The sequence below is a fragment of the Acinonyx jubatus genome, chromosome X, assembly GCF_027475565.1.
Source record: "Acinonyx jubatus isolate Ajub_Pintada_27869175 chromosome X, VMU_Ajub_asm_v1.0, whole genome shotgun sequence".
Taxonomy (NCBI): Eukaryota; Metazoa; Chordata; class Mammalia; order Carnivora; family Felidae; genus Acinonyx; species Acinonyx jubatus.
In genome coordinates, this window is record NC_069389.1 from 97206428 (window position 1) to 97221706 (window position 15279).

Genomic DNA, 15279 nt, shown 5'->3' on the forward strand with positions numbered 1-15279 from the left:
ATTTGTTTGTTGAATTAACCCTGAAAAAAGTGGAGGAGGGAGCCTGATACCCAAAAAAGCAAAAAGGAAAGGAAACAGAAAAGAACAAGCAGAGAATCAAAAAAAAATAAGACTGATTCCAAAGAAAAAGAAAAAAAAAGACAAAAAGAAAAAAAGTAAGAAAGCTGATCAAAAAGAGAGGGAGAGAGAGAGAGAAAAAAAAAAAAAGGAAATGAAAGAACAATGAAACCAGCAAGAAACTATGATTCTGATTCCAAAAGGAAAAAAGAAGAAGAAAGGGAAAGAAAAAACAGAAAAAATAACTACAGGTGTCATTTTGAGGCACTCAATTTTCAGTGCACTTGGTGCATGGGGAGTGCTAGCTGTGCTGGCTTTATGGAGGAGAGGCCTGTTGTGTTGGCTCAGAGACAGTCTTGCCCCAGTAAATAAGCAATTGCCAGGCATGGGGGTGGGCAGGGTTTGGTGTAAGCAGGTTCCCCCTCCACTGGGGTCCTCTGTGTTGCTCTCTGATGTCCTATGGTCATGGTGTTGAGGGGAAAATAGCACCATTCTCTCATCCCTGGACTGGGGATCTCACACAACACCACTGTTCAGGTAGCCCTCACAGAATAACAAGGGCAGTCAACTTGTCCTGCAACACAGCTCTCCTGCATTTGTTCTTTGATGCACGGCTGGGATTCAAAACCCAATGTCTTAAAGGACCCAGCACCATGGTGACCCACTCTCCACCTCTGGAGTAAAGCCTCTCTACCCTGATAATTAAAGGCCTTTGGCTGGATCTTTTGCAGGGTCTTTTGTCCTTGGGGAGGCAATAAACCCTCTTCCAGAAGTATTCTAGGAAGGGGATTGTTCTCTCCCAATATACCTCTGAGATCTCTACACCACAATATGCACAACGAGGCCAGCTCCCTCCTTTCTAGGAGCATGGGCCACAGCTTCACTCTGGGGAAAGTCATACTCTTCCAAAACCTCAGAGTTTGAGTTCCAGATGCTGTTCACGAAAAAGAATTGGGACACTCAGTACTTCTCACTCACGAGTCCATGTTCCAGAGACGTTTTCCTCTTGTGCTAACTCGATGCCACACTTTCTCAAGCCCTGTCTCTTTCTCTCCCTTTGTCTCTCCATGGAAAGGGTTCCCTCCCCCCAATGGCACCTCTGTTTTTCTCTCCCCTAATTCACTTCCATAAACCTTGCACCTGCCAAGCAGTCTCCCTCCAACTGTAGAGATCCTTCTGCCAGTCCTCAGATCAATTTCCTCAGTGTTCCAAGTGATATGACCTCAATACAGCTGTGTTTGAGGGATGAGGAAAGGCCAGGGTCCCTCTACTTCTCCACCATCTTAACTCCCCCAACCCCCATTTTCTTAAGTAATTTTGTAGTTTGGAATTATAACATGTTAGCTACAATTCACATGAAACAATCTGGGTCTGTTGTTTCCTTTTTTTGGAGATTAATTGATTTAATTATTTTAATATGTAAAGGGTTATTTAATTTTTTATTTCCACTTGAGTAAGCTTGGTAATTGTTGCCTTTAAAATATTTTGTCCACTTTATCTAAATGTTTGAATTTATTGGCATAAAATTATTAATTTCCTTCATTAATAATTATTAATATTCCTTCATAATTTAAAGTCTACATGATTTGCAGAAATAGTCTCTTTTTTTTCTTGATACTGGAAATTTTTGTCTCCATCTTGCTATTCTTATCTGCTTTTCTAAAAGTGCATCAATTTTATTGACCTTTTAGAAGAACTAACTTTGCCTTAATTGATTGTCCCTTTTTTGCGTGTATTTTCTATGTCATTGATTTCTGCCCTTATTTTTTTTTCTATGTTCTTTCTTTTATTTTGAATTTCATTTGTTCTTCTTATAGTTTTATAAGGTAGAAGCTTATATCACTGATTTGGGATAATTGTTCTTTTCTAATGTAAGCATTTAAAGCATAGCTTTCCGTCTATACACTGCTTTAGCTTCACTCATGGGTTATTTAAAAGTATGTTGTTTAATTTCCAAATAATTATGGAAATTCTATATATCTTTTTTGGTACTGGTTTCTAGTTTAATTTCCTTGAGTCAGAGAACATAGCCTGTAAGATTATAAAATTTAAAATTGATTGAGACTTGTTTCATGGTCCAGCATATGGTCTATGATGAATATGTCATGTTCACTTGAAAAGAAATTTGTATCATGTAATTTGGGGCTAATATTTAAGAAATGAAAGCTAGGTGAATACTAGTGTTACTAACAATAACTGAGAGAAAAGTGCTATAATTTTGAGTTATGATAATGGATTTTTATCTAATTTTCTTTTTGTCAGTTTCTTTCTCTATGTTGTTATTGGGCACACTGAAAATTGTGATTATTTTTTGTTTCCTTGTGAAGTGATAGTTTTTATCATTGGGAAATAGATCTATCTGCGGAAAAGCTCCTCTTTTGAAATTTTCTTTATCTGATAATAGTGTAAACTGTTCAACTTTCTGAGTTTTGACTTTCAAATCAATGGAATGCTTTCAATTTTTCTTTTTTTTCTCATTTCTTATTTTTAACGTGAATTTTATGTATGCAACATATATCACTTTTTGTTTGTTATCCAACCAGACAATATTTGCCTTTGAAATGGAATATTTAAACTTTGGGCACTTAATCTAATTATCTATATGGCTGGGTTATAGTTACTGTTTTGTTACATTTAAAAATATTTTTTCCTATATGTCATTTGTATTTCTTGTCTTTTACTTTGGCTTTTAAAATATTTTTCAGTATTTTATTTTAATTCCTCTGGTGGATATTGAGACACACATCTTTGCCTTAATTTTTATATTGCTGCCTTTAAAATTAAAATATGCACCCTTAACTTATAGTATACATAAAGTTAATATTGTTTCTCTTTATGGTAAAATATAAAAGACTTGCAATATTGTAATTATACCCTCTCATTTGTGTGGTTGTTGTCATATACATTTCATTTACATGTTTTAAGCTACACAATACAGTGTTATAATTTTTACATTATAGAATCAATTGCGAACTACTGTCTCTGTTTTTGCTTGGGATATAGATTGTTGCAAGAGTATTTTGTCTGTATTTTCATAATGAAAAACTGCCAAATAATCTGCAAAATCATAACTCTTCTTGAAACCACCAGAGAGCTAAGCTCACAGGCAAATGAGAAATTTTATTTCCAAAAAATGACGAGGTTCTCTGAGGAGAGATAAGAAACATAAACTATTTTGCAAGAGGAAGAGGAAGCTGCCATGGAAGTATTTAATGTGAAACAACTAAAAGTTTTTACAAATTCCAAATGGTTGAATGTGGGCTAACATATCAGTATAGAACAATATAGAGCCCTCCCCCTTGCCGCCACAGAGGTAATATGCATTTACTTAGTCTTTTACATGGTCTCCACTTATTACATACCAGTAAGTTTGGGGGTGGGACAGAAGACAAGATTGAGAGTAATTGTTGCAGGGGTACTGGCTGCACTGTCAGAAGAGTACAAAGTCCCATACTCTTCTTTGAATCCTCCTTCTCTTATACAAAGAAATTGCCTTTGGCCACTGGGGAAGGAGGAACAAACTATCTCACCCCGAATACTCAGGCAAAGATCCAGTTCTTTCAGAATGAAGGGTAGAAACATAACCATTTTGGCACAGGGTTCAGGGAAAAACCCTCATTTGGGGGGAAGGGTACAGGAAAATCCCTTCTGCTTCTGGACGAGGGGCAACAGCAAAAGTCATCTACCAAGGGTAAGGGGCATAGAAACCTCTCCTATAAAAGACCATCTCAAGATGCAAGACAGAATTTGCTGACACAGCATGAGAGGGATAGGAATGACTAGGAATGGTAAAACTCATCCACATGAGCCAAGTGTGCAGGTCTTGCCTAAAATATGAGACTTGACAAATACTGGTAATATCTTTTGTCAACTCAATAAGCCTAACACCAAGTAATAAGCAGAAGTATGCAGCCTCTGGGCATGGGCAAGAGTGCAAAGGAAGACCTCTTTTGTGGAAAAAGTGGGAAGGAGCTGCTAAATCTGAGCAGGAATGTTAAATATTACGCGTTAGAAACCCAGCCTCACACTACAGATTAACAGCTGATCACTATGGGAAATAAAATATAAGATTGTGTTACACAGAATCTGGCAATATAACAAACTCCACTCTGTTACTGGCTACATTTAATCAAATCACCCAAATAGTGACTAGACAAAAGAAGTGTAAAAAAGAATAATAAAGTAAAATAAAAATAAAAGAAGTTAACCATTTGCGGTAATAAATACTACGTAATTCAGTCTATGCTCTTCTTCTAGATAGTAATTCTGGTATTCATTTATATAAAAATTCAGGAAAATCTATCCATTGTTATGAACTATAGCAGTAATTAGAAATAGACTCAGATGAACCAGAAATTGGAGCTATCAAATAGGGAATTAAAATAACTACTATGTGAGGTGATGGATATGTTAATTAGCTTGATTGTGGTAAGGTTTTCACAAAGTATACATATATCAAGATATCACATTGGAAACCTTAATTTTTAACAGTTTTGTATGTAGATTACACCTCAAGAAAGCTAAAAAAAAAGTAAACAATTGTCATTTTATGTAAAAGAATCTAGTCATAAATGTGGACAACATGCATAAAGATATGTGGAATTTCAAAAGAAAGATGGAAACAATGCAAAACCTACAATAAGAAAAAAAGTGGTATCAGTGAAGTTTTTCTTTTGGAGCTCCACAGCTTACTGGACAAAACTGAGATAAAAATAAAAGACTTTGAGAATAGATCATTTGTTTATCCACAGTCAAACATAAAGAGAAAAGGGACTGAAAGAGGAAAAAAAGGAACAAAATATCAAAGAACTATAGAACAAATGAATTAATCTTACATGTAACTGGAAACCCAGACATAGAAGACAATGAGAACGGGAGAGAATAAATATTTGAAATGATAACAGATGACAACTTTCCAAAAGTAATGAAAGACAACCAACCACAAATCCAAAAGCCTCACAGAATAGCAGACAGGATAAACACAAAAACACACAAATACCACTACCACCACCACAACAATAACAAAACCAACAAACACAGAAATTTTAGTCAAACTGCTCAATAACAAAGATAAAAATAAATTTGGGGGAAGGCAGATGTGGAGAAGAAACAAAATCCAGAGTAACAAAAATAACAATTCAACAGACTTCTCATAAGATACTCTGGAATGCACGAAACAATAGATTGAAATCTTCAAAATATGGAAAGAAAAATGTCAGCCAAGAATAATGTATTTTTTTAAAAATGAAGGTGAAATTAAATTTTTCAGTGAAACAAAAGTTGAGAGAATTTTTTTGACAGCCTTCCTTCTCTGCAAAAAATTGCAATCACATAATTAAGTTCTCTGAACACAACAGAATAAAACTAGAAGTCAACAATAGAAACAAATCTGGATACTCCTCAAATATTTTGACATTAATATACTCTTAAAACTGATGAGATTGTATAATAAATTCTATACACAAACAACAAATTCTATATGCATATAATTATAATAAATTATTGAAATTATATACATGATTATATTTCTGATATACAACATTTTAAAAAATTAAATGTTGAAATGTATTTGTAAATATCTAAATGTATATTTGTCTAAAACATATATAACAAATATTTATGTATCTTTATATAATTTCAACTAAGTTTCTAGAAATCCCATTTATTTCTTTGTCAGATATGTCTAGTCATTCCGGATAATTACTTGTTGCTTTCTCATCCTTGTGACACCAATCTTTATTTTTTAAAAGTATTTCTTCCATATTCTGCATCTAAATCTGTCATTTACAGCTTCTTCTGACTGTCGATTATAGTAGTTGACCTCCTTATGGTTTTGTGGATCTTCGATTTTGGAGTCTTATTTACTTGATTTAAATCTGTTGGGAATTTTTAGTTGCTAAATTTTGAATATTTTTCTCTGAATAGGATTTGTGTCTACTTCAACCATATTTCACATAGAGGTAATTATTTTATTCTTTCTTGAGATTCCTGGATTAATCTATATATCTTATTTTCAGCTTCTCCACCTTTTAATATATCAAAGCTTAGTGTTATAATAACAGTGCTTCCATTGGCTTTTCCCTCATAATAATCTTGTTCTCCCTTCTTGCTATCTAATCACTTCTAGTTCAGATTTATTTTATGAATTTTACCTTTTTCAAAATGTGGGTAATTGTTGGGCTTTTGGAAATCCACCTCTATTTTGTGTTCTTTACGATATTTTACTATATATCTTCTTTCTAAAATAGAATTGTTTTATAGTAGGATGATCTTTCAATATATCTAATCTGCCATACACTGGTAGCAGGTTTCATTTTCATCCCTTTTTTTTTTAACTTTCATTGAATTTTTTAAGGAAAAAAATTAGAGCATGAGTGGGGAAGGGGCAGAGACAGAGGGAGACACAGAATCCGAAGCAGGCTCCAGTCTCTGAGCTGTCAGCACAGAGCCTAGTGCAGTGCTCAAACCCAGGACTGTGAGGTCATGACCTGAGCCAAAGTAGGATGCTTAACCGACTGAGCCACCAAGGCACCCCTACGTTTTGTTGAATATTTGCTTGATCTCTAATATCTCTGTGATCCTTGGGACCAGTGTGCCCTCTGTTGTTAGACTTAGGGCTTAGATTATAGTGACAAAGCTATGTCACCAAGGGCTAGAAGCTAGAGACCAGAAATGTCTGCTCAGGTATGGCAGGCTAAGAGGTAGCCTGTCTGAGATATCAAGAAAGAGTTAGCCCGCTCAGGTTAGTGTTGGGTCTTTGTCAATAAGAAATTGATTGTGTGCTTGTCAAGCAGATGGTTAAGGAGAAAGGAATCTAAATGCTACTTGCAGTTATACTGGGCAAAGATAACCACAGTCTATTTCTATCAATGACTCTGGAAGCATTGACACTACTGGGGAAAGAACACTCCAGTCTCTAGAAGAACTCATAAAATTAGTCGTTTTGAACCTGGGTACTGTTTTGACATGCTGTTCAGAGTACCAAGGTAGGGTCTTGATACAGGAGAATATGATTACGCTGATTACCTGATATAGGTTACAAGGCAAGAACATCAAAATAAGCAAAAAAAAAAAAAAAAAAAAAAAAAAGAGCCAACAACAAGGCAAAAACCTAGCTTATAATATATAAACAATGACATATAAGAAGGAAGATACCTCTCCTTGCCTTTCCCCCCCTTGCTTTTGTATTCCATCTCTTGGTTCCTTATCAAAACTAAAGAGTAAAAGGATGAATAGATAATTTGCATTTTATTTAAGCTCCCCTGTGTAATATCCTGTTGTCATGATTCAAATACCAATGTTACCTACCAGTAATTCTCATTTCTTTTGGTGTATGCAAATCATGACAATTCACTTTAATGCTTCTTAGCATGTGATAAACACTAATATAAGTACAGTTTTTGCTTTTTCCCAAAAGACTTCAATCTTTCTGAAGACTAGGTTCATATTTGCTTTGTTCATTACTCTTTTCCCATATATTTCCATATTTTTTAATTAATTAATGATTAAGTATCAGGGAACTTACTATGTAGAATGTGTGGCCAAGGGCTATTTTGATACTATATGCAAAGTGACTGGGGCACCTGGGTGGCTCAGTTAAGTCTCAGACTCTTGATTTTGGCTCAGGCCCTAGCCTCAGGGTCATGAGATTAAGCCCCATGTTGGGCTCTGCACTGACAGTGCGGAGCCTGCTTGGAATTCTGTCTCCCTCTCTCTACCCCTGTCCCACTTGCATGCGCACACACTCTCTCTCAAAATATTTAAAAAAATAATAATAATGTAAAAAATGATTCTCCCTCTGCCCCTCCCCTGCTTGTGTGCATATGCTCTCTCTCAAAAACAAAAACAAAACAAAACAAAAACAAAAACAAAGTGACAGATAACATGATGTTCAAAGATAGTTGTTATAGCAATAGCTTTCTAGAAAATTCTTTTTTGTAGAATATGGTTCACTTTCTGGAAAAGATATCTTACTGGAAAATAAGAATAGGCAGACAAAGTTGCATTTTGAATATTCTTTTTTAACAGCTCCTTAATTTGGAATAACATACTCTTTGAGCCTCAGTTTCCTTGTCAATGAAATGGGGACGATAAAAACTGCCCTTTATTGCTACTCTATCTACTGTCCTACTACAGTCAGGAAAGATGAAAGAGAAATTGAACCACCTATATATAAGAAGGATAATTTGTGGGGAAGCATGGGTTGAAGGGGAAATCAATATAAGAAAGATCTTTCTCAAAGAGTAGTCAGTACTCCAAGCCCAAGAAGGAAAAGTCTCAGTTGAATAGAAGGCAAGTGTGAAAATTTGGATACTAGGTCATGTTTGCATGTTTGTTTAAAAGGGTAAAGTGAGTCATTGTTAAGTTTTTCTTGAATTATCTAATCTCATCTATTTTGAATTATCTAATCTCACCTATTTTATACCTTACTTTATAATCCATCCATTGTCTTTATCTTCCCCTTTACCAAACAGGAATACATTTTATTAACTCTAGGAATGCATTATTTTCATGCAGACTTTGTTGTTTATTGTCACATGGAAGTGGCCTCATACCAATTCATAGACTTGTTGTTAGTATTGAAAAAATAGATTTATGACCCAAATTTATATTAAATTCACATTTCCACAGAATTTGAAAGTGTAAAAAGTATGTGCTGAGCTTTATATAAATTAGTCTAACTTTATATGAGGTACAAATATGATTCAGTATTTAGGAACATTAAAAAACACGTATGATTTTAATATCTGCTAACAGGTGAGCAAGGCATTCCATCTCAATTACTCTAAGTAAGAAATGTAAAGCATATTTATTTTTCATGATATTTATGTACTAAATAAACCACATCTTAATTTGCTCTGAACTTCTGAGTCTCCAGTTGCTATACCTTGATTTTGAATCCAAAATTTTCAGAGCAAAGGTGACTTATCTGCACAGACATGTATAGAGACCAGAGGAGAAAATAAGACATGCTGAAGTTATAGCATCATTTTAAGCTTAATTGTATAGCCCATGAATTCATCTCCTTCTTAAAGGACATGAATAACTCTCTGGGATTATTTCCCAATATCCTTATTTATTAAAAATAAAACAGAGAAAAACAGATATATCTAAAACATAGATGGCAAAGACAGAGAAACTTGAAGAAGGACAGAATAAAGAACTGACATTTATTTCTGCCTTCCAATGTTCACTTTCAGCAAAAGCCAAGCAAACATATCTTTGCTTAAAATACAGCTGTAGGAAGGCTATTGTGTTGTAAATAATGGATTAGAGACAAGGCTGTTGGCTTTGAGGTTCAAAAGATCCTTAAAATGTTTTTTAAATGAGTATACACACCTAGTAAGAGATAAACGGTATTTAAATCATCCCCAGACCAGACTCTACCAGCCAAGGTAGAACATTAGAGCTTTTAAGAGACAGGAGAATAATTATGTTTACTTCTTACAAGTTTTGATGGTGGACTAAAGGGACCAAGGTGTCTGGAAAACAGTCAGGAGTCCAGTTCTGAGTAGATATTCTTGGGTTGGCTTTCAGAAACTAAAACTGGCTTTGGGCAACAGATTTAGATGTGATTATATGAACAGGGTTTGTATGTATGTGTGTGTAAAAGAGATGGGGCAGAGGACAGGATTGGAATGTGGGTGGAATGTGGGTGGAATGTGGGTGGCAATAGTCACAGCATATTAAGGTTACAGCTAAGCAGAAATTAAGTTAGAATCGTTCATGATTGCTGTCAGGATTCACAGCTGGTACTTGGGCAGAAGGTATAGAGTTGAGTTAGGAACTATGGTTAAAACTGCGTGTAAGGAAGCAGCTGGGGCAGTTTCAGATCACGTGACTGAGGGATCAAACAAGAATGCCTATAAACACGTTTGCCAGTCTTTACATACAAAATTAAGCTCTATCAAACCAGAGCAGACACCAGGCAGTTCTTCATATTGTAAGAGATGTAGGGTGACTGTGACAGAGGATTAAGAGTATACATGGGCCTTTGAAAGAAGCGTGGGTATTTCTCCCATCTTCATAATGGAAGACAATTAATATTCAAAGTCACGACTTTTCCTAACAGTCTATGTGATAAGGGTTCCCATCATACAAATGATTTTTTTTCTCTTTTCTTTAAAAATTTACTACAGGATTCCTTTGAATTATATATAGATTTGTAAAGTTTAGTTAAACAACTTTCCAGCAGTAATCCTCTGTTTTGAACCTTGATAGATCTTTGTAATTTTTGTGTAATACTTGCATTCTGACAATTAATGGAGTTACTTGTTTATCATTTTGGTCCACAAAAACATTGTTACGTGAGCTCTGTCAGAACAAGAATTTGTTTAGTTATTGCAAAGGAAAATTTTACAAACAAATATATACGTTAATAAATTTTCATAAAGTTTTAGACAATATTATAAATTACTAACCACAAGCAATTTTACCATCAATAGAAAAAAACAACTATTAAAATGCTAGGGTAACTTTTTGTAATCTCCTTCAAAGTATATCTGTGCTACTTTGTGGCCTGCTTCTTTCATTTAAGAATGTATCTTGGACATGTAGCAATGATGTAAGACAAGAAAGTAATGAGTTAGCCCTATGTGTGCGTACACTAGGGAATGCAGGAAAATGGCACCACGGGGCCACGCATCTGGGCAGCAAAGCAGAAGTGGGTGTGAGAGCAGAAGACACCTGCCAGGGCTGGGGCCTTGAGGGGACTGAACTTGTTGGTGACGCAGGGGTGGGTTGACTTGGCAGGCAGGTTCAGGCTTGTAGGGAAGGCGGGGGGAGGTGTAGCCACCACCCTGATCCTGCTGGAGGTGAACAACCACATCATTGAGGAGATACTCACGCTCAAGTTCAAGAACCCAGCCACCAATAACAAACCAGAAGCAGTAGAAGTAACATTTGTAGATTTCGTTCAATGGAGTCTTCTATCATATTTCAAATCCTAATGGAGACAAAACAAAAGTGATGGTCAGTATTTCTTTGAAATTCTACAAGGAACTTCAGATATTTGGTGCTGATGAGTTATTAAAGAGGGTGTATGGGAGTTTCTTGGTAAATCCCAAATCAAGATACAATGTCTCTTTGCTATACAACCTTGAAAATCTGCCAGAATCCAAGGATTCCATTGTGTATCAGGCTGGCATGTTGAAACGAAATTATTTTGCCTCAGTCTTTGAGAAATACTTCCAATTCCAAGAAGAGGGCAAGGAAGGAGAGAACAGGGCAGTAATCCATTATAGGGATGGGGAGTATAAAAAAGACAGTCACAGTAGTCTTCGGTGTTTAAGGATAACGATGATTTGCTCATTGGAAAAGTGTTCATGCAGGAGTTCAGACAAGATTGGGCGCATTCAGGGTGGTATGGCCTTAGACTATGCAGGAGTTCAAAGGACGCAGAGCCAGCCACACGGTTGCACAGGTCCTCTTTAGACACAGGGCACCTCCTTTGGAGCCAGAAGATGTCAGTGCTGCGGTGGCAAGAACATTGGCTCTGTTAACCTTCATGCTGTTCCCTCGCCACACCAATACCAGTGCTCAAGACTACACCGTCAACCTGATCCACACAGAGTTCCAGGACTCTGTGCACAACTGCATTAAGTGCTCTAAGGCCATATTCACACACGTGCACGGGCAAAAACTTCTGACTTCCTCAAGGTTCTGAACCGTGCACGCCCAGATGCTCAGGAAAAAGAAATGAAAACAATCACGGGGAAGACCTTTTCGTCCCACTAAATCTTGAGAACAGTAAGAGGAGGCAGCCGACAACTTGCTACTAGATAATCGTAGCCTTTAATGTTGCACCTCTTCAGGTTCTTAAGGGATTCTCTGTTTTTGTTCCGTTTGGGACACGTTTGGAAAATAATTTGCAGAGAGTTGTGCTTGCAAGAACTTCATAGCTGTCAAAAATTAAAAGAATTCCACTTGATCATCTTAGTTCCTTTTCTTTACCTTCCTTCCCTCACACCCCTTCCCTTCCTGCCTCTTTTCCAAGCTGTTTCACTTTGCAATATGTTACTACTAATGAGTTGCAGGATAATGCAATCTTAACTTGTTTTCTCCTAAGTATTTGCACTCAAAGCTCCTATAATCTAAAGAAATACTGTTGACGTCATGAATAAAGAAAAATCTATCTTTAAAAATAATGAGTTAAGAAATCTTAAAATATGTATGTATATGAATATATAAAATAACATATATACATATATCATCTGTATACTTCTATTTCGTATGCATGTACATATACATGAAAACAGTGGAGTTTGATTATGATTTCATAACTTCTCATGGAAAGAGCTAAAAGGAAAGAAGAAAACAACATACATAGTGTACTTAGGAAAAGACCACAAGCAGAAACCACAGATTCTGACAGTATAGGATCAAATTGAAGTATAATTTCATGATCTCTCACAATTCTTGTAAAATAAAGACATGTAGAATTTTGGAAAAGAGCCCCTTCAATTGTTAATGCCCCTTGAATTGTACAGATGATACTTTGGAAGTTGGAAATGAAAGCAACAAGAAGAGAGCATCACTTTGTAGATGACAAGTGCATTAAGTGCACAAAAGCCAGTATGTTTAGGTGAATGTTATTTATTTATTTATTTATTTATTTATTTATTTATTTATCCATTCATTCATTCATTCATTTGGAAGTACTGCCTCATGGCATTGTCATAGTTTGATGAGTCAATGCATGTAAACATTTGTTTATTTATGAGAGAGAGAGAGAGAGCATAAACACATGAGCCAGGGAGGGGCAGAGAGAGTGGGAGAGAGACAATCCCAAGCATGCATCAAGCCCCATGTGGGGCTCAATCTTATGACCCTGTGAGATCATGACCTGAGCCATAATCAAGAGTTGGACGCTCAACTGACTGAGCCACCCAGGCACCCCATGAATGTTATTTTTTTAACTGCTACGTCTGTTATCTAAGAGAAATGACTTGGTAGCAAGACTAAACACGTTGGAAAAGGTACAAGGAGATACCCGAGTTTCAGCTTTACAGATGCTAAATAATGTCAGTAATAGTAGGTGAACCATAAAGTATCCAAGTGCTTCTTGTATTTCAGTGGTATTGAATGGATTGTGAAACCAAAAGAAAAACATTTTGCTTTTTCCCATGTTGGTTTATGTTCAATGAAGTGTAGACTTAACATACATCACTGTATGTCAGAGACCTGAAGAATGAGGCCTATGGAAGTTATGGGCAGTGTTTTAAAAACCTACACAGAGGAATAATTAATTAGAAGTTTCATATGGAAAGCAAAACCTAAGCCCTTAAAAAGGGATAACTGGTTTCTCTTAATAAACCAGAACAAATGAAACAAAAAATATATGCATAATTAACTTTATTATGGAATGAAACTCCTCTGAAATAAAGGCACACTTGAATCTGTAGATTGAGTTGTCTCACCATATGCCAGGAAGAAATAAACAAGAATAATCCCTAGATGTCAAAATGGATGACTTTATTGGACTACATGTTTAAAAAAATCCCACTGGTGGCCAAAGGAAGTGAAAAAAACAACTTACTAAATGAAATCAAGAATTTACCTTTTTTAAGATTTGTTTTATTTTTTTTCTCATGGTTAGACTATGGTTATGTGTTTCTGCTAGGACCATAGGGTTAACATACCATTTTATCACATAATATCAAGGCGATGTACTATCAATAAGATTTATCCCTATTCATGTTCATCTTGATCACCTGGCTGAAATAGTGTTTGTCAGATTTCTCCACCCTAAAATTACTCTTTTTACCTCTTTTCCATACTGTATTCTGGAAATAAGTCACTGTGTATAGTCCACACTTAAAGAGAATGAGGAATTATTCTTGCTCTCCTTAAGGATGGAGTATCTACAAAAAATTTATTTGGAATTCTTCTTCATGATAGATTTGTCTCTTCTCTCCTATTTTTTTCATTTGGTTATTGGTGTATATAAGTATGGACTCATGTATATTTATATTACATTTTGGTTATAATTCAATACTTCTTTTTGTTGTTTTTACTGCTTGAATTGTTCCTGCTTGGCCAACTGAACTCTTTCAGTTGATTCTTGACCTTTTCACATTATTGTGGTGCATGTGTTTGTTTATCACTTTCTAACTTTCTAGACACAAGATGTTCTAGATTCATCATGTGTATTTCCTGTCCTGGTCCTGGAATCAGCCTTTTCTCTGAGGAGTCCTGGTTTCTTTTGTTGGCGAATAGTAGTAGAAATTAAAATCTGGGCAGACCACAAGAGACTCTTAAATACAGAGAACAAACTGAGGGTTGATGGGGGTGGGGAAAATGGATGATGGACAGTAAGGGGGGCACTTGTTGGGATGAGAACTGGGTGTTATATGTAAATAATGAATCATTGGATTCTGATCTTGAAGCCAAGACTACACTGTATGTTAACTAACTTGAGAATGAACGAATGAACGAACGAATGAATGAATGAATGAATGAATGAATAAAGAAATTAAAATCTGGGTGCTAGGTGTGATTATTACAACTACAATGTCTAGGTCCTTCAGCTAATAGAGCAAGGAAATATATGTATGTTTAGTTACCTGTGTACATACACAAATCTATGTTTCTATATGTAACTACTTCTATATTAAACTAAACATAAATTCATACCAATGTCTCCTGCTCTACTCCATTACCAGAGAAATGATTCTAGCCCCCTCCCAGTATTTATCTGTAACCTCTTACTCCAATAATGAGAAACCTGGTATTCATCCTTCACCATTCATTAATTTAATTGTTCAGTTCCTAGATATGTTGTAGATTGGTTTTAGATTCCATTAATTTTCAAACTTATTTAGGGTGCTTCCTTATTCTCCATCTCTTTAAGTGAGGTTTATACATTTAGATTATTTTGTCACATTCTGCATTTCATCTGAGATCTCCCAACCTTGTGAATGATTTTTTTAATTGTATACATTATTTCATTCATTGGGATATAAAGTTCTCTAATTTTGACCATCATTGATATCATGTATTTACTATTACAGTGCCATGCAGAATGAATCCATCACCTTAAAATTTAACTGCATGTGGGGAGCCTGGGTGGCTCAGTTGGTTAAGCATACGACTTTGCCTCACAGCTCCTGAGTTCGAGCCCCGCGTCTGGCTCTGTGCCAACAGCTCAGAGCCTGGAGCCTGCTTCTGATTGTGTGTCTCCCTCTCTCTCTCTCTGCCCTTACCCCCCTCATGCTCTGTCTC

At 35.8% G+C, this 15279-nt stretch overlaps 1 pseudogene; it reads left to right on the top strand.

Moving 5' to 3' along the window:
* Window positions 1-9846: 9846 nt before the first annotated feature.
* Window positions 9847-15073, top strand: LOC106972821 (actin-related protein 2/3 complex subunit 2-like; annotated as a pseudogene).
* Window positions 15074-15279: the final 206 nt, after the last annotated feature.